The sequence below is a fragment of the Melanotaenia boesemani genome, chromosome 7, assembly GCF_017639745.1.
Source record: "Melanotaenia boesemani isolate fMelBoe1 chromosome 7, fMelBoe1.pri, whole genome shotgun sequence".
In the NCBI taxonomy this organism is placed as follows: Eukaryota; Metazoa; Chordata; class Actinopteri; order Atheriniformes; family Melanotaeniidae; genus Melanotaenia; species Melanotaenia boesemani.
Window position 1 is genome coordinate 32,251,993 of NC_055688.1, and position 18,948 is coordinate 32,270,940.

Consider the following 18,948-nt stretch of genomic DNA (forward strand, 5'->3'; position numbering starts at 1 on the left):
TTCTTCTTCTTCTTCTTCTTCTTCCTTTTAGGAGAAAACCAGCAGGGTCTGACATGTTAAGTTCAGTTGGATCAGCTGGAGGGATGCAGTAGAGCAGAACCTATAGCTGCAGCTGAGAGACACATGCTTGAAAAGGTTTGATTGCTAATTCTGTCAAATAGTGTGAAAATAGAACCAAAATGTAGGATATCAGTCTTGTCTCAAGATTAAATGTGTCATAGGAAGAGTTTAAAATCACAACATTAATGGAGATAAACATGCTTTTTGCAGAACTTTCTTCTTCAGCTTTCTCAGATAAAGATGTTAGTAGAGGTTTTTTTAAAGTAAAATTTGATGTTTTACTCACCTTAACAAAAATTTATTTTTTGCCTGGTCAACAGTCCCAATTATCTATCTGTCTAAACCTTACCAAACAGTGAGTGAGAATAATTTGACCAGGAAGTGCAGACAAAGGTGAAGTCAAATGAATGAGGAATGTGTCTTAGAGAGGCATTAGTTTGTAGTAATGTACATTTACCCGCCCTCCCTAATTCAGGGTGTACACCTAGTTCTTTACAATATATTTCTTTTAGTTTAATGGTTGACAACTGCTCTGTGGTAAATTACCTTCTTAATATTGTTTCATAAAATTTCATATTTTGTTATATCATCGTCTTATCTTGTTTATTATGTTAGAGAGAATTATAGTTGAGTGAAACTGAATGTTATTTTATTTTTTTTGCCAATAAATTATATTGCTTATCTTTTCACTTATATTTCGCAAAATTAATATCTGTATAGCCCCAAAGAAAAGTTTATAGTTATCATAATTATTTCCTTTATAGCTATAACTTAACTAACTGGACATGAAAAAATTGAAGTCCACTGGTATGAGGTAGCCAGGCCTGTAAGTTGCACCTGCTTGATGAAGAATGTGTATCAAGAGCCCAAGTCAAGACTGTTATTCATTTATTTATTTTTTCATCAAGGTGTCACTTGGGAACTTTAAGATGGTTCAGTGTGCCTACCCTGATCTGCATTTTTCATCTCGTACTGCACCTGTGTAACCCTCTGGAGAGCCAAAGCTTTTTTTCCTTTCCGCTTTGCGCTCTGGATTTCAGCATGCCATGTTTATATTTGAATTCCCGTTTTTTTCCCCTCTTGCCTTCTTTGTAGATTTTACTTATCACATTTAAGCAAATATCTTTTTCTCCATCAATATATCAATAACGTGTGAGGTGATGGATTGCCATAACAAAATTGGAAATGAAAGAGTTAAAAAAAAAAAAAAAAGAAGTCAAAAGGGGGAGTTTGATGTCCCTTGCCAATCCCCAGTTATGCATAAAAATGCCTTTGAAATGAAATCTTTATCAAAAGAGCCACAAGGTTCTCCTTACAAGGTGTTTTCAAATAAGCAGACGTTATTATCATACCTCCATTGGGAAATATGCATTTACTGCTCGGAGAGTGAGAGGCAATAGGGTAACTGTTAACAATGTTTTCCCTAGTTATGGTGCATAATTGCGTGCCTCTGTTATTGCACCTTTCTATTGCTGCTAATACAGAGAAAGTCCATTAGGCAGTGTGCTAATGTGAGCAGTAGCCTGCAGTGCAGTGGGTGCATGAGGACCACCGTAATGAGCGCTAGGCCATGAAAGAAGAGCATTAACACTCAAAACAAGCATACTCAAGCTCTGAAAAATAGATGAAAAGATTATGCTGCGTTTGATATGCTGTTGCAATGCTGCTGTAGAGCATAGAAAAAAAAACACGAGTACTCATACATTCAAATAACACATCGTTTCTTGACAAAACTATAGGAAAGCATGCGTTTATTAACTTAGCTTGTGATTTTTTTCGTTACGTGGAACTGTAAACAGCAGATGATTATTTTCATTTGAGAATAATCACCCAAAAGATTAATCTGGGCATAATTAAACATGTTAAACTCTCTAACTGTTTAATCACTACCACAGCTGATCCCTGCGTGCCATGTCGTAGGGATGCAGCTGCAGCCAACAGTCCACAGTGGATTACTCGCTGTTCATGACCGTTGACTTGTTTCGGCCGTGAACGCGCGCTCCTCCGCGAGCCTCGGTCATTCTTTTCGACTGTGTTGATGGTTGCTCCCTGGGTTCCACCGCGCGCAGCCTGTACCTTCGGATCACTCGTGTTCAGAGCATGCACGCTGATTCACTGGTTCAAACAGACTCAGCCGAAGACGTGGCTTTTTCTTTTTCTTTTCTTTTCTTTTTTTTTTATTTTGCGCACAGCTGTGCTTGTCCAGTTGCAGTGCGGCGTATCTTTGTCAGTCAGCTCCGTTCCCTCTAACGATCATCATCATCATCATCACCGCGGAATGGATTGCTCCGTTTGATTCCACGATCTTGGTGAGATGTTGAGCCTTCTTCATCAGCTCCCTTCTTACTCTGTGTACACAAGCGGCTTGTCAGGACAGACAGGGTAAAGAAAAGTATGCAGTAAACAAGTGTCAAGTTGCTTCGGTCTGGTCGATTGGAAGGAAGGAAGGAAAAGTTGAAGTTGCAGAAAGAGGATTATGCAGTGAGTGCCGCACATAGCTGTGAACAGGTACGTCATATTTTGACATATTTCTATGGAAACCATGCTTACGCGTTGCTCTTGTTTACACACCAGCCTCAATGGCCACAAACTGCACATGTGTGTCAGTTCTTGCGGTAAGCGGGATGGGAAGGGCAGCGCAGAGCCATGACATTGAGGTGCCTTTCATCGGAACAGCATGCAAGGTGCTCATCAGTTGACTCACAATAGACACAGAGGTTATCTTCGCGTGTCTGCGCTGTCATTTCTGTCATTTGTCGAGCTGTCTTGGATGATAGTTTCTGTGTAGAATGCTGGAGTGTTTGGCTTTGAAAGGTTTGCAAACAGCACCTCTGTTCGGCACGTCAACACAGACACAGACACACACACACACACACACACATCTCACAATATTCTAGTGCTGTGAGGGGTCAAGGTGGACTGTGAGACTTGACTAGTGATGAGAGGCGGGAGCTGATGTCTTTTATGGCTGTACCGCATCGCAGCATCTTTATTTCGTCGCTTCCGGGGGAGAAAAAGTGAGTGTTCTTCTAAAAAGCACGATTTCGGTTAATCATGTAAAGGAAGCACTTGACATGGTGGCTTGGGATTGGTTACAGCTTTGCGTCGTAAAACCTCCTGGACGCAACTCCTGTGCGTATTTCCGTCTATGGCAGTGATGACCTAATGCAATTTCTATTTATTATTATGGTTGTATTCCTACAATTAGTTCTGTTTCACCCACTCAGCCATACACTCAGAAAGAGACCATGCACAGTCGACTGTGACGCGTTCTGCGTAGCCAAAGGCAGTGTGGATGTGCCTGTGTTGGGCTGAGTTAAATATATTTCCTGTGCTGCCATGATCTATATTTCCTGGTGACATAGAGAAGCTGAAAGCCACAGCTCAGCAGGCCCCCATCAAGCAGCAGTTGAACACAACACTGCAGGACACTCAGAAATTCATAGTCTTTAAACACGTGTGACTTTTTGTGCATAAAGTTTAAGGATGCATGAGGAAAAAAAGTTTTGTCAGGAGTCAGTTGTGTTTCAAGCAGGGTGTGGAAGAATGAGGCCCACACACCAGCTGTAGATCCCGAAGGCTGGCAGTCATTGGCACCTTATGACATGAAAACACACACACACACACACTCACAGATGCCATGAAGATCTTGATGATGAGACGCCCCGCTGAAATTCACACTTCAGTCTAACTGGAACAGCCTCTCTCTCTGCGGCCCCTCTATCTCCTCCTCCACCTTTAGCGCTCTTCAAGCCTGCCTGCGTCTGTGTGATCTCTAACACTCTTTGATCTCTCTCCCGCTTTCCATCCCTCAGTCTTGAGCTTTTGACAGAGGCACAGAAATCAAAAAGGATGGAAAGCCTTCAGATGTGCATGTGATCATTACTGACAGTCTATTAAATACATGCATATGGAAACAAGCGCACATGCTGTACTTTAGCCATATGTCTGTTTTACTCGCAAGTATGTAAAACTTAACTGCCTCCCACGCTGTGTAATCTGCCAGGTGTAAAAATCAGGACCAGTGTGTTGTGTGTGCATTTGTGTTGTGAGCCACAGTCTTAAGTGCTAATGGGAGCTCACACTGGATAGCAGCAGGCCGTGTCAACCACAATCTCCAGACAAGCCCTCAGGGTGACCTACTTGGCATGACCACACACAGATACACACTCAAACTTACAGACTAATGGGACTGAGATGTTTGGACTTGACTTGAGGGTCTGAGCACTACAGGTTCCCTGAGTCCCAGTCCGTGTTGGACATTCACGGTAAATAAACAGGATTACTCTGCTGTTCGGGAGATATACTCTACATTAACATCTATATGCAAGCTTTTATATGTACATGGGATATTTGTTAATACACAGATTAATATGATTAGGGGGTGAATATCTTTGTGTGAATGTGTCTCTTTCCTTTATCTCTTCTCTTGTATGTGGGTCACATATTTATACATTTCACTGCAACACCTGTGAGGGCCTGGTAAGAGGTGCATCAATCTTCATTAGACTGAAATGAGGCTGGCCTTGTTGAATAAATGACTAGCATTGAGAGCGTGTGTGTGTGTGTGTGTTTGGCTGTGTCTGTGTGTGTACATGTACGCTTCTGTTGAGCTCTGTGGCCCACTCTGACCTGGCTGACAGATGACTGCAGTGATTTCCAGGGTTCAGCAGATTAGGGGATTAAAGACTGAAGGCTTCACACAATAACACTAATGCATGTGCGTGTCAGCAAACGCACACGCATCAACCAAATACACACTTGCATTTGGAGCTTTGGGGGGGCCTATATGGTCAGCGACATCCAGTGTGACCCATGATCTACGTGGTGTCCCAGGTTGTGCAGGACTGTCTATGTACACAGATGGAGATCATTAGAAATCCTCAAGGGTGTAATTTCACTAATGCCATTTTTGCAACACAGGAGTGATCTGTGTTGGTACTAAGAGTCCAGTTAATACATTTTGTCCTTCTCAAAATCCACTCAGTGTTAGACAATGAACCGGCATTGTGGGTTGAATGTTTGTGGCTCGGCCAGTGCAATTTTGTTTCCGATTTAGAGCCAAAAAGTCCCTTTCAGACACAAACTCGGCACCATTGTGTTGGTTGTTTTAAATGCTGCCAACTGGAAGTACATTGCTCTGACTTAATGGATGTCATAACAAAAACTACTTATATGTCACTCAGATATAATTTACCTTAGTACAGCAAAGTGCCTCATGTATAAAGACTTTTGAATGACTTCATGTTTTGACAGGTGTTTGGAAAGCACCTCTTTGCGGCATGTGTAAACATTTTTCCTTTACCTGGCTTACATTACTCAGGGTGTGAAATGCTAAACATTATTTCTACTGACAGTGAAACCTGAGCAACATTAGCAAGTTCAAAACATCTTGACTCCATCAGGTTTCAGCTTGGAGGTCTTGTTTAGACTTCATCTTTAGCAGATCTACAAACTTCCAACTGATTTGTGTCTTTATGGTTTAAATATAAAAATCCCGTTAAAAAATGTAACTAACTCAAACACTGTCATTGTACATCACATTAGATCTTACTTGATCATTTGCAACGTAAAAAGATACAGAGGACGGAATAGCCTCTTGTCAGTACTGATTAATGAAGAATGCTGACCTTTAAAAGGAGGTAAGGTGGTGTAAAGTGATATTCTGTGTGCCAGAATATATAGAGAATGGGATACCATTTATATTACTGCTGCAATCGTCAGGACATTCTGTTAAAGAGAAAATACTAAACTTGGTTGCATGGCTCTATTAAAGGCAGTTTAGCCTGCCCACCACCCACTCAGCTATTTCACACACTCAGGGCTTTTTTAAAATCAGATATACAATCAAGGCAGTGTCATAAATCCATATCATGATAGAAAAAGTACTGCAGTACTAGTTTCATTCTTATGATACTTCCCTGTCTGGACCCCTGCACAGTAGATTTTCGTGGCATCACACACAACAGTGTCAAGGATGCTTTTATGAGTATGAAACCAGTTTTTTGCTGTATTGAGCTGTTTACATTTCCCTGCACTCTCTAGGCTTCGGTTTGATCCAGTAATGATATATTATTCTCTTTGTTTTTTCCTTTAGCATTGCAGCAGTAATGGTGCTCCTTTAAGACCTTTGTCAAGGCAAATGCAAGAATTACATTTTTGTTGGTTGTTTTGATTTTTTAAGAGGGTAAAATCAATGAAGGAATAAATTATATTAAATGCAGTAATTGATTAATAGGTGGGTAGATGAATAAGGGCCACAGAAAATTAAAAATAAATGGATGGTGCACTCCATGGTTTTCAGAAGAGAGCTTTCATGTATTATTTATTTATTTCCACAATAGAACAAAACTGATTTTAACCAAATCTAGTTAAATATATAAAACAGTTCTAGTTCATTTTCATCCGAAAATGTTTTCGTTAAGGATTTTTTTAACGATTGCATCAGTTTTCATTAATAAACTGACTTTTGCCTTGAAAAGGCCAACTAAGTTGAAATAAAACAAATTAAATAACGTGAAACACATATCTTCTTCTTTTCATATTTTTTTGTGTTCTTGAGTTTAAAAGAAGAGATCTCCCCCCCTGCCAACCTGGATTTCTCTTCTTTTTATCCACACCGATCCTCAGAGATGTTGCTAAGATACATAATACTGTAGTAGAAGTGAACTTAGCCATTGAGACACCAACTTGAAAACTAACTAATGCTGTAGCTTAAAGAGTTAAGACCTATTAATACTCAATATTATTGTTGCCTTGCTGAAGCTATTTTGCTTTTCTGTGATTTTTTTCTAAAACATGTATAGATTTGAAAGCCATAATCTAATTGTCAGTCTGCCCCCAGCACACTCCTGTACAATCTCTGTGGCTTTTTTTTTTTTTTTTTTTTTTTTGAAGGGGTTTTGTGTTGCTCATACACCACTCAGTGTATAGTGTATGCATATGTGTGTTTGTGGGGTGAAGCATTTGGCATCCAGCATTAGCTGTGCTTTAGAGAAAGTGACGCTTGTAGAGTGCAGCCTTCATCTTGGATTATCATGCCTGTGGATCCTGTGGGTTTTTGTGTTGGAAGTGATGGCAGAGTGGGATGATATTTACTACATCTGTCTGACAGCTGACCAACTGGTTTTAACTCATCTTCCTCATAAGCTCATGGCAGTCTGGGATGAGCTTCTTGGCTTTATTTAAGTTGAAAAAAAAAAAAATGGAGCCCCCCAGCTCGTGCCCATACTTGCACACTGACAAACATCATTTGATTTAAATACCACAGTCTTATAAGAAAAATAAGTCGAGCGTATGTTTGTCCAGCGGTGACATAATCAAGGTGCAGTAATTGTATTGGCCTCTTGTTCTGTATAAGGACACATTGTGACATGAATGTGTAACTAGGGTTGATAAATGAAACTCAATTTCAGCTAGCAATCAATAAGAAAATACTCAATACTGGGTGGCCATAGGGAAATAAAAAAAAAAAAAAAGAAAATCAATTCCTTTTATCAATGCTTGAGTGTCTCCATTGACAGGTTAAAAAAAAAACACAAACAAACAAAAAAAAACAAAAAACAAAAACAAAAACAAAACAAACAAAAAAAAAAAAAACAATTTGTAAGACCCCCGACTCGATGGGCTGTTATTTAGTAAATAAAGCATACTTCTCCATCAGGACCTGTTTACAAATGAAAACTGCTGTGTACAGGATTTATTGGAGAAAGATTGCTAAACCTGATGATAAACAGGACTGATGAAAAGAATCAGTATCCAAACTGAAATTTAACCCTATAACCATACATTCATCTTTGTTTTCTATCACTAACCCTAATCATAATTTTTATTAATACAGCAACCTAATCTTGCATTTTTGTGCAAACCTACCCAATTGGGACTGATAGTAAAGTTGAAAAGTGAACCTTTGCTAGAGGATATTGGGTCAGATTAGTTTCAGGCTTGGTTCCTCTTATATGACAACAGGAGAGCACTGTCAGTTATCTGGTTCTTCTACAGTTATTTTGGTCACACAAAACAGGCTGCTAACACCTGCAAAATGTCATTTGAGTGCAGACTAAATTATTTGAAAAATATAACTATAAAAGGCTTGACTCATCTGCCCTAGTTTAGTAGTAAAAGGTTATCTTTCCATACTTTCCCACCAGTGTTGGGAGGCGAGTAGATTCCCCTACACATGACAAATTGTTCTCCTGCTGTTTCCTGAGGGATGCAGTGAAAAGTGGGCATTTCCTTTTCTCCCATTAAGAGGAAGGTGCAGCTGGTTGACTCTTCTTGGTCATTGGTCAGGCTTATAGAGCCATCAAGTACTGACCCCTTTGCTCCTCCAGACAGGAAGTGTAGTTAGAGCAATCACTGATGATACTTGAGCAGCCTCTGTAGCAGTGAACATGCCCTCTGTTACAGGTACACTTGAGTGCTGTGTAAAAGAGTCTGCTATAACCCTGACTAGTGGAGGATATATCAGTTAATGGACATATCCAAACACCTATGCATCCAGGCATACACTCATATACACCCACGGTCTCATTTCAAGGTAGGAATTACTGCAACTTTTTCCCATTTACAGTTTTCCTCTCGCTTTATTTGTGGGATCATTCAATTCCACGCCTTTCACAGCCAATAGAATAACACAAACTCTTTGTGGCAGCCAGTGCAATCAGCATATTTAGTGTACCTTCCCTCCTGCTGTCGTTTATCAGCTCTCCCTTTTTCTTCCTGTCTTTCTGAGCAGGCATGTCTAGTTACAGTCTAAAATGGCCTTGTGAAAGAGGACGGGAGTTAAGATGGCATCCCCAGAGACTTTTCAGTGAAGTAATTTAATAAACTGTGATATTTTCCCACTCCACTAGGGAAAGGGAATAGGTTCAGAAAGTAATGAAACTCAGCTCTTGAATTTTTAATATAAAAGAATCAATTTCCTGTTCTTGAACATAACCAAGGAAAGGGTCCTCTCTCCTCTGCCTGCTTTGTAACATGCACAATGTGCCACTGATGTCCAGATAACTTCCTGTTCTCGCTGTGAAAAGATTTAAAAGGGTTTTATGCAAACATTTATTTAACAGCATTGTTTGGCTCACACCCCTCAGCATTTTAGGAGCAGGTGGAAACAGATTTCCCAAACCACGGTCTCCACTCAGAAAGTGAAAAAGCACCTACCTTCCAAGAGTACATGTATGCACTCATTTAATAAAGATCCTAATGTTTGTCTTATGTATAGACTGCAATCATATAGCATAGTGTTATTTATAGGAAGGGCACTAAGACATTTTACTTTAAGGCAGGTCAGGGTCACATGCTTGGAATTATTGATAAAATGCTGTAGGTATTTTCATATATCAATAAATTACATGTAAACATAACCAAAAGAAAATGGACTTTGCAAAGCAGTGATTTGTGTTTCATTATGTTCTTCTTATCTAATTCTAACTTATAGCTTGAAGGTTATTTTGTGCAGGAGAATTTTCTAAAACGCTGTTGTTCTGAGGTCATATCATTTCCAAGTGATTAAACCAAAATATAGCATATAGTGCTAACATGTAAAACCAGCTTTCAGCCAGTTAAAATTCACACTAGCCAGAGTGCGATTAACAAGCCATCAGAAGCCAACTTATGTTGTTTTTTGTTTGTTTGTTTGTTTGTAGTGACCACATTTTAAGAAACTGTCTATCTTTCCCCTCAAGACAGTCTCTAACTTCTAGTGTTGAGGATTACTAAAAAATTCTGTATACTAAAGGACAACTTGCCAGGCCATGATGGTCCTCTGTCTGTTTGTGTGAAATTAATGTTTAAGCAATTAGAAGACGCTTCTTGAAAAGTTTGAGCTGAGATTTGGGCAGATGCAGCACTGCCATACGTTTTATCTTTGAAATATCTGTCATTTCCCTACACAATTCGTTTTGAAGCACACAGTTTATGTCCAAAGCCAGTTTACATCTCATTTATGTTAAATTTAAGGGTGCAGTACTCCTTGGATAGATATGAAGCAGCTTTAATTTCACACAAGAAACCAAACAACCTACAACTGACCAATACATTTTTATTTTATTCTAACATATCTGCAAACTCCCGATGAAAACATCAGTATTCGGATATATGAAATCCCACTTTACTGAGCACATGCTGCTGATCCATCAAGAATTAAACATTAGTATAATGTCAGATATGAATACTGTGACAAGGATAGGAAGTTTTCACTTTTAGACACAAAAGAATACATACCCATCTTCTTTCAGATCATCATACATTTCTCATAATAAATGGGGATTACACATGTCCAGGTACTGACTTTTCAGTCAGTGGAATTTAAGTTATATATTGAAATTATATATGGGTTATAAAATGGTCTCAGAATGCAGTTTAAACAGTAACAAATACAATGTGTGTTGTAGATATGAAATTAAATTTTGAGGTTAATCTCTGTATTAGCACATCAAATATTATCATTTCATCAAGACCCCTTGGTGTCAGACTGCAATACACAATACAGCCTTCCCCGTCTCTTTCCTTTCTGCATGTTTAACACTGCGAAAAGGGGAAATTTCCTTCAAACAGTCTTGTAGTTCTGACGCCTCATCTAGGTCTCTTTTGTCAAACACATAGGGGACATTTGCTTTAGCTTCATTTTTCATTTCTTGGTTTACACTGCTCCTCTCCAAGGGCTTATACAAACCCAAGCGGACAGCAGTATGTGTGATGTGCAGTAAAGGAAACCCTGAAGACATTTTCTCCATAATGTTATATACTCTTGGCATCCCCTGAATGATTATTGTCAGTTTATCCACTCTATTTGGCCATGTCTTTGCAAAAGATTAGCTTGAATTTTGGAAAACTTAGGAAGAAAACTGATAGGAAATTGTATGTCTCATGTCAAGCAGGCTGTTTGCTTTCCACTGACGCTTTAACTTCCCCTCTCTTGCACGTATTTGCTATGTTGAGCTATTAAAGTGAACTCTCTGACCAATAGTCCAGATTCAACATTTAAATAATTAAAATAAAGCCTGACAATCCTGAAGATATGGTTGTTCCAACAAAGTGGAGTTAGGTCCACTTATCTTGGAAAATAACTCCAGCCTTCCATCAACTTACATCCTTTTGCTTGAGGTAACTCTTAACAAAAATTAGGTGTTCCCTACATTGTTGTTGTAGTTGACTGAAGGTCTGAACAACATGAAGGCATTGAAAGTTTCCATCTGCATTTGGAAGTCTTTCTTTTCTCCAAATGTGACGGGGCAGCTGGAGGCCAATGCTCTCCTTTTTACAAAACATTTTTAGTTTCCTTTAGAGTTTAAATTCACAAAATCACTCCGCATGTTTTGATTCTTTTTTGTTAAAATAAGAAAAAGGAAATCTGAACAAGTTTCCACAACATTTGATCCAGATGTGACTCTTGTATTTGATGATTTATGTGGTTTCTTTCCTTTCACACTTCCGTCAAGGCTGTTGCCTGTTTGTTTACTGCAGATATGCAATGACACTACTTTTACCCTGACTCCACTGCTACGTGTGGCAGAGAGAAAGAGAGACAGAGAGAGAGGTCAGGTGATGATTTATGACCGAGATGCTGCATTCCAGCACAGGATGATTAATCTCTTCTGGGAACACTTCACGAGTACAAGTTTAACCTACCTCGGCCTTGCGCACACATGCACGCACACACATGCTAGAGAGCACACAGCAGCGTAAACACGCACAACTGTAAGCACCCGCACACTCTGCATGCAGGACATAAACGCAGGGCCAGAGTGTATGTAGGTGCTTTTGTATGCTATCCATGTGCAACTATGTCCCCATCCCCCTTCACTGACACCCTCTTTTAGTCTCTGCCTCCCTGATTCTTTCTGCCTTTTTTTCTCTCCTCCCTGGCCTCAGTGGTGCAATGTCTCACATTCACCCCTCTCCTCTTTTGCCTCTTCCATTCATCACAAACAGTCACAGATGCTCACACTCACGTAGGGAGACAGAGTGAGAGAGCCTCTGTGTAAGGCCATTTGGCTCTGGTATCAGTGAGCATAAGGCTATAGGATTAGTGCTGCTAGGTGCTAAAAGCTTCAATGTCTTAATAAGCACAGAGGAAGGCAGGAACTGGCCGTATCTGTGTGATACAGCTGCCGTCTGTGCGCACGAAGCTGCTTTGCACAGGTACAAACTCTCTTTGGCAGTCCTGGGCCAGCACATTTGAGAGGATGTGAAGTGTAAATACCACAGTATTCACTACAAGCTCTATTACTTGAGCACACTTCAACAAATTGTCCCACAGTTATACTCATTGAAGCACAGAGGGAGGTTGAACACATCTTTATTGTAATGAAGTCATTTATTGTAATGGAGTCAATGTGTGTAATTCACAGTCAACTGTAGCTTACACACTAAGAAATCAAGGTGCAGGGATGGTTCTTAAAAATACATAGGATTTGCTCTAGTTTTTGTAATTTTTTGTCTATGTTCCACTACAGAAGTGTTTACTAGAAAACAGCCATCACAAATACATATAATTTAGAATATAGGATATTGTGCATGTTTTGGAATGTGGGTGGAAGCCAGAGTACCCAGGGAAAAAAATGGAACAAGGAAAAAATGTACAGAATGACTGAGATTAAAACCGTGAACCTTCTTGTGGTGAAGCTGTGCACCATCACTAACTATGACAAGGTGCCAGTGAGGATTTTGTACTGTTAAGATAAAATGAAGTGTGGCTTTTGCAAAAGGACCATTTCTGAATCTTACATTTCTACCTGCCCTTTCGTGGGTAGAGAAATGAAAAACTTACTTTTCTGTAGAATCAATAGTTTGTGTTGGTAAATGGAGCAGAACATAGCAGTTTCACAGTGAAAATTCAAAACCTGGAAAATGACTACACTGTTCTGAGCTACAAAATCATTATGTGAATGCACCTGCTCCTTAAAACATGCCCTATAACTAAGTTTCCTTTACAAACTTTAACAATCTTCTGTTTTGCATTGAGTGAAATTCTAAAATATGGGGTATATTTGATTTATTATTGTCCAACAACTTCCCCATCAGTTATTTTTTGTTTGGGTTTGACATAAAAAAAGAAACAAAAACACACAGTTAGGTTTTAAATTTGCATTGTCTCATCTGAATGTTCCCTATTAGAAAAAAGACATTTAAAAAAATTATAGTTACTGATCCATTCTTTTTGTACATTTTGTACACGTGGACAAACGTACCCATCGGATGCTTTTTTTTGTGAGACTGGGCTTGTACATCCTTGTGCCTCTGCAGTTGAAAGCTTCTCTGAATCTCTACATGGTCAGGTCTGTCTCTGTTTGTATGTTTCTCTGTCACTCTAAGTGATGAGCCGTAGCCTCTGAACACACTGACCCACACTCTCTCTTGAGACAGAGATTATTTATGGGAATACGATTTGCAATGTGAGCGAACATTTATTTATTTATTTTCTTCACTTCCTGTCACGCAATTAAATGTGTGTCAGGTTTCACATCAGCTGGCATATAAAATATGATTTATCAGGAGGAAATATTTAAAGAGAGAAAAAAAAATGCAGGACCAAATTACAAGGTGATTGATAACATGAAATTAAAACAAGTTACGATCCATTTAAGAGACAGAGCATGTGTAAAGGTTGTTATTAAATGTATGACTTTATGAGTCAGTCATCTTTATATCAAAAGCTTGCGGTTAAAACATCTACATCACTGGAACATTTAATGTCTATGTTGAACCTTATGTACCATGAGTCTGCTGTCATGAAATAATGTTCACCAGTTAACTTGCATAGCAAAACATCCATCATAAAAAGTGCTGCTGTAATTTATCATTATAAACGCTGCAATCTTAATGCACTCAGTCTTGGTTGGTTTGATGAGACCAGTGGCTGCTGTTGGTGGCATCAAACATACTTTACATTACAGCAAGAAGCTGATTATAATCGGCATCTGCAAATGTATGCAGTGCCATGATTATTAGATAAAGTAGTTACCTCACAGAGGCATTTGAGGTAAGCAGCCTTTATCCTTGCAACTTTGCATCTGCTAGTTCACCATATTGTTGTGGAATTATGATTTCCATAACAGACCAGAGTGGCACTTAATCCAGTCTGCAATGTCACATGTGCACAGACTTTAGCTGAAAGCACGTTATGCCACAGTTCGTTCATAATATTCCCACCGGGGACTTGCCCCGCCCAACATGACATGATTTTCTGAATGAATGGGACAAATATTTTAAATGCTGCCAGAAACAGACAAAAGGTTGTCTCTAAAAAGTGTTATACTTCTGCAAAAGTTTAGGCTCATATCTAACATAAACATACTGACACACACGCCCAGTTACATATAGCTCCTGCTCTTTGGATGTTAAGCCTTTATCTAGCAGCTCAATTCATAACAGCCAGTGTCCATTATCAAAAGCAAACACTGGGAAGTGTAAAAGTGTGGTGTATGATGGGAATGAATGAGAGTAATGTAATCTTTTGTGAATGCGCCATCCTGTCAACCAGCCCTCCTCAATCTCTTCACCAGCTACAGAATAGTTGAATGTCCTGGATGATTTTAATCTTATAGCGCACATACACACATTATACACCCACATACACACACAGATGTCTGCACTATATTCACATTTGATGTTCTTACTATTCACAGATGTGAAGAGTAATAGTACGTGTATGTAATACAATGTACGTTTGCTTGACTATGCCGTATGTGTGTGTGTGTGTGTGTATGAGTCTGTGCATTATTGTCTTTTGTGGATACTGTGTGTGAATGTGTCTAGAGATGGGGTTGCTCAAACTTTTTGTCTCCAAGGGCCAAAGTGAAAATGTACCATTGAGCCCAAACTCAGCGAATTTAAGAGTGAACACAAATAAATGTAAATCATAGTTCTTTTAATTATTGTTCATGTATGCAAATGCTTTCTTCTCCTTAGTGCTGATCTTTGGACATTACTAGCCTATCAGTGTTAGTTTGCCCCTAGCTCACTGACAAGGTGAGTATGTCACTGAGGTGTAAGTCAGTCTTTCAAGTTTGATATACTCAAAATAGTTTTGATGGTGGGCCAGAAGTAACAGGCTGGCGGGCCAAATTTCGCCTGTGGGCCCTACTTTGGGCACCCCTGGTCTAGAGTCATGTAACTTTTGCATGGAATACTAGTTAATGAGGTTAATTTTTCTGCTTTTAACTGTTACCATGTGTTGTCATGCTATGAGTGTTATTTCTATTACTAAGGTCTTGAGGGGAGTACAAAGCCAGATTAATGAGGACCACAAAAAGGCTCAAAATTTATTTTTGTTGATTTATTTTGGTTAACCTTTGAAACAGAGTTATTTAGCATTTCTTTGAATTTTATTATCTGTACATTTGAAATGTTAAGTGTCAGGTTACTTCGATTAATCCTATAATGGTCATCATTACCCTGTCAATACAGATTTCCACCCAAGCAAGTATCTTGTGTGCAAACCACACTGTAAAGTTTAAGAACTCAAATATGTGATAAACAGGCTTTGAGTTTTACAGTCAGTATATTAAGAAGTAATTAAACATGTTGCCTTTGATCATATTTAGAATTTACCATTGCTTAATGAAATTGTTGTTCCAGCTTGTTCACCTTAAATAAAAAGCTGATTTGATTAGTTTGTTTATATAAACCAACCAAGGATTGAGTTTGCTATGCTACCGCATTTCCTATGCATTAAAACATTTTATGTTAAAACTACCATTATTTTAACCAGACAAACCACCAATAACAAAAAATAAAATGATGCAGTTCTGTTGTTTACACAGGTCAGTGAAACACCTTTTTATTGTATGTAAATATATGAGTAATCCAAATGGTCAGAAAATGACTAATTAGGCAATCTGTCACAGCAGCTGGAATAATTGTGTCGCCAACTCATTACGGTAATAATTGATTATGTTACTCCACTTGAGAGTAAGTGATGTTTCAGCTAAATTGGGTGCTTAATAAACAATTATTTGTCCATGCTTTTACCTGCAAAACAAGGGCTGAAAGTTCTTTTTTTTTCAAGTAGGTCCTTGAAAAATGCAGTCTTTTAACAACTCAAATATAACCATTTCTATGTTTTAGATTACATATTTAAAGGACTGCAATGCAGGACTGTGTATGCAACCGGAGAGAAATTATTTCAGATTTTCCTAAAATTATTATTCAGTTGTTTATGAAAAACTGTTCATATACCTTAACATACCTTCAGCTCTTAACTAGAAAGAGTGGAAAGAACACGAAATGCAAATGTTGACTGTGAAGTTTAAAATAAAATTATGTTAACGAACAAAGTGTTCAAGTTTATTAATTTATCACATTTACTGCAACTCGAGTTGCCCAAAGTGCTGAACAAACTGGATCCTGTTAAAACTGTCAGCTTTGCTGCATTATTTGGGGTCTTATGCTGGCAATCCTGTCACAGCAGAACTGAGCTCTGTGATGAAACAATAATTGGAAATTTGCCAAAAACTGACAAAAATATCTTATAATATCAGTTATATGATCAGTGTGTGATATTGAAGCAGGCTTAAGCATCATTTTTGTTTAAAAGAAAGTCTTGCATTCTTGCTTTTTCTCAGATCGTATCTTGGAGCAAACATGCACATGTTGTGCTATTTTCATGGATTTAGTTGCTTGGATTTTCATGGATTTGTGTTGTGAAGGCACACTGACATAATCACTTAAACTGGATTCGTGTTTATTATGGCTGTCTGTATTTCATTTTTCTCAACATGGATTTTATAGCCCAAAAAGAGCTTTTCACAGTGAGTTTTTAAGTGAAATCGAGTCATCAAATCAGGCAAATGGGAGCAGATGAACACAGACCACCAAAAAAGCCTTAGGATGCTTTGTAATAAAAACCTGCAGACAGAACATTTTTTTTTTCATATTTTCCTGCATTTAAAAAAATACATTTACTCAGATTTGTACATGTGTTTAGCTGTTTTGAGTTGCATGTTATGTCATTTGAACGATGCCAACAGCTGTTAACATCAGCCTAATTCAATACTTGATTCCTTGATCAGCTTTGACAGAATGTTTTGTCTCCTGCCAAGCACAAATCTGTGACTGGGATTTGAAGAGGAAAGACAACAACATAGTCATATGTATATCTGTACATGTCTGTTCTTGTGGACAACAAAAGATTTTTCCCTTGAGTTTTTGTTATTGCATCGACTTTAATACCACTGCTCCGTAACCAGACGCTTTCATATTTCTAGGATAGCAGGGTTAAAATAATGCCATCTATTCATTTGAGTCATGTTTGCTTGGTAAAAAAAATGAAAATGAGGACTTTTGTTGCCTCACATCTCTTTGAATCAGTCTTAATTTTTATCTCTAATAAAAACACTATAAAATGTTAATTCTAAGCAATAACCATAAAAAAGAAGAAAGGATCCAATAATTTGACTGTACTCACAATGTTTTTGTTCCGCAGCAAGAATGATGGTGGGGTTTTTAAACTGTTAGATTCCTGCTGTTTTTTAATATATTGTGTAATCTATTTGTGTCCTGAGCTGCTAATAGTGAGGGATAGCATAAAAGGAATCAGAAGAACACAGCAGGGGTGGTGCTCAGATAATGGATTGGTTATTTTATGTTTCTCCCCCAAAAAGAAACAGAATTGGAAATGTGCTTTTGCCCCAACTCTTATTTTTTTCAACTCGTATTGCCTTGTTTTACTCAAAAGCAGGGCTTTATTTGGACTAGTAGTACTTGAAGAATTCAGCTAAGGATTACAACTGTTTAGAGGATCCTGCTGCTATTGCTTAGCTCAAGCAAAGATGTGGCATAGTGAATGGTAAATCAGTGTAGGATGAAATTTCAGGACCCTGCACTCACCTTTAGCAAGAGGATGAGCTATAGAGGAACACTATCCCAATGGGCAAGAGTGATTTTTTTAAAGCAGTGAAACTGAATTTTCCATTACACAGTCACAGCACTGGTGTAGCTGTGATAATAATGTGCCCTAAACCTGACTTAGGTTCTCATTTAGTCTCTGTGCCCCTCAGTTTATTCAGAAAGAAAGTAATTGCTAACAATACGTGCAGACTTTTCCTTCCCATTTCCCATTTCTGTAACTTGTCTAGCATTAAAAAAGCCAGGGCTGCAGTAAATAATGTTTTGAGTAAGGTGAGAGAACAATTCACAAAATCTCCTCTTCACAACTCAGATGTTAACAGGACAATTGACTTGCTAATTCTGCATTAATTAGAGATGAATTGCAAAAAGGCAAAGTGAGTTAATGGATGTTTTGGGGTGGGAATGGGGTGTAAACTGTGTCTCTTCACTCATTTCCGCCTGGCTGAAGACAGAAGAATAGAACAGAAAACTACTTCGTACATTCACAGCATCCTTGATCATCCACAGGGACCAAACAATTCTCTGTGGCAAATACTAAAAGCTGTAATGTTGGGCGATGTTGCATAAATGTTTTAGAATCACGGTGCTTGTTATAGGCTAGACCGAGCCTCAGCGGACCAATTTAGGCTGCCTTATAATGGCATCTCTAATGCTCCAGTCTACATGAAAATAAACAAGTCTGTAAGACAGACTATTAAATGCGTAGTATTATTGCTTATTCCCAAAGAAACAAATTGATCCTTTTTTTTATGACATTCAATCTATAAAGTAAGGCGATGGCGATTTTGCAACCGTATCTTACCATAAATAGAGAAGTGAACTGCTTTTTATTACTTTTCTTATCAGAAGTGTAGATAGAATTTTTCAAAGTGATTCGACTGGCTGCACCTGGGTGGATGGTGAGTGTATGCAGGCGGAGATGTGTCCGTGGACATGGGAGTGTCTGCATTCGCTGTGTGTGTGATCTCTGTCCTTGCTGAGATGTATGTCTGATTCCCTGATCCAGCAGGTTAAGGAGGGCTTTGGCTCTGTGCT

General features: G+C 38.6%; 1 protein-coding gene across 2 annotated transcripts in view; it reads left to right on the plus strand.

Annotated features, from left to right (window-relative positions):
* The first annotated feature begins 1,109 nt into the window (after positions 1–1,109).
* The window catches only part of tenm2 (teneurin transmembrane protein 2), a 210,893-nt gene continuing 193,054 nt past the window's right edge, over positions 1,110–18,948 (plus strand). For both annotated transcript variants that reach the window (XM_041990535.1, XM_041990534.1), the window contains exon 1: positions 1,110–2,568. The gene's annotated coding sequence lies outside the window, so the exon portion shown is untranslated. The remainder of the gene's footprint in view (positions 2,569–18,948) is intronic.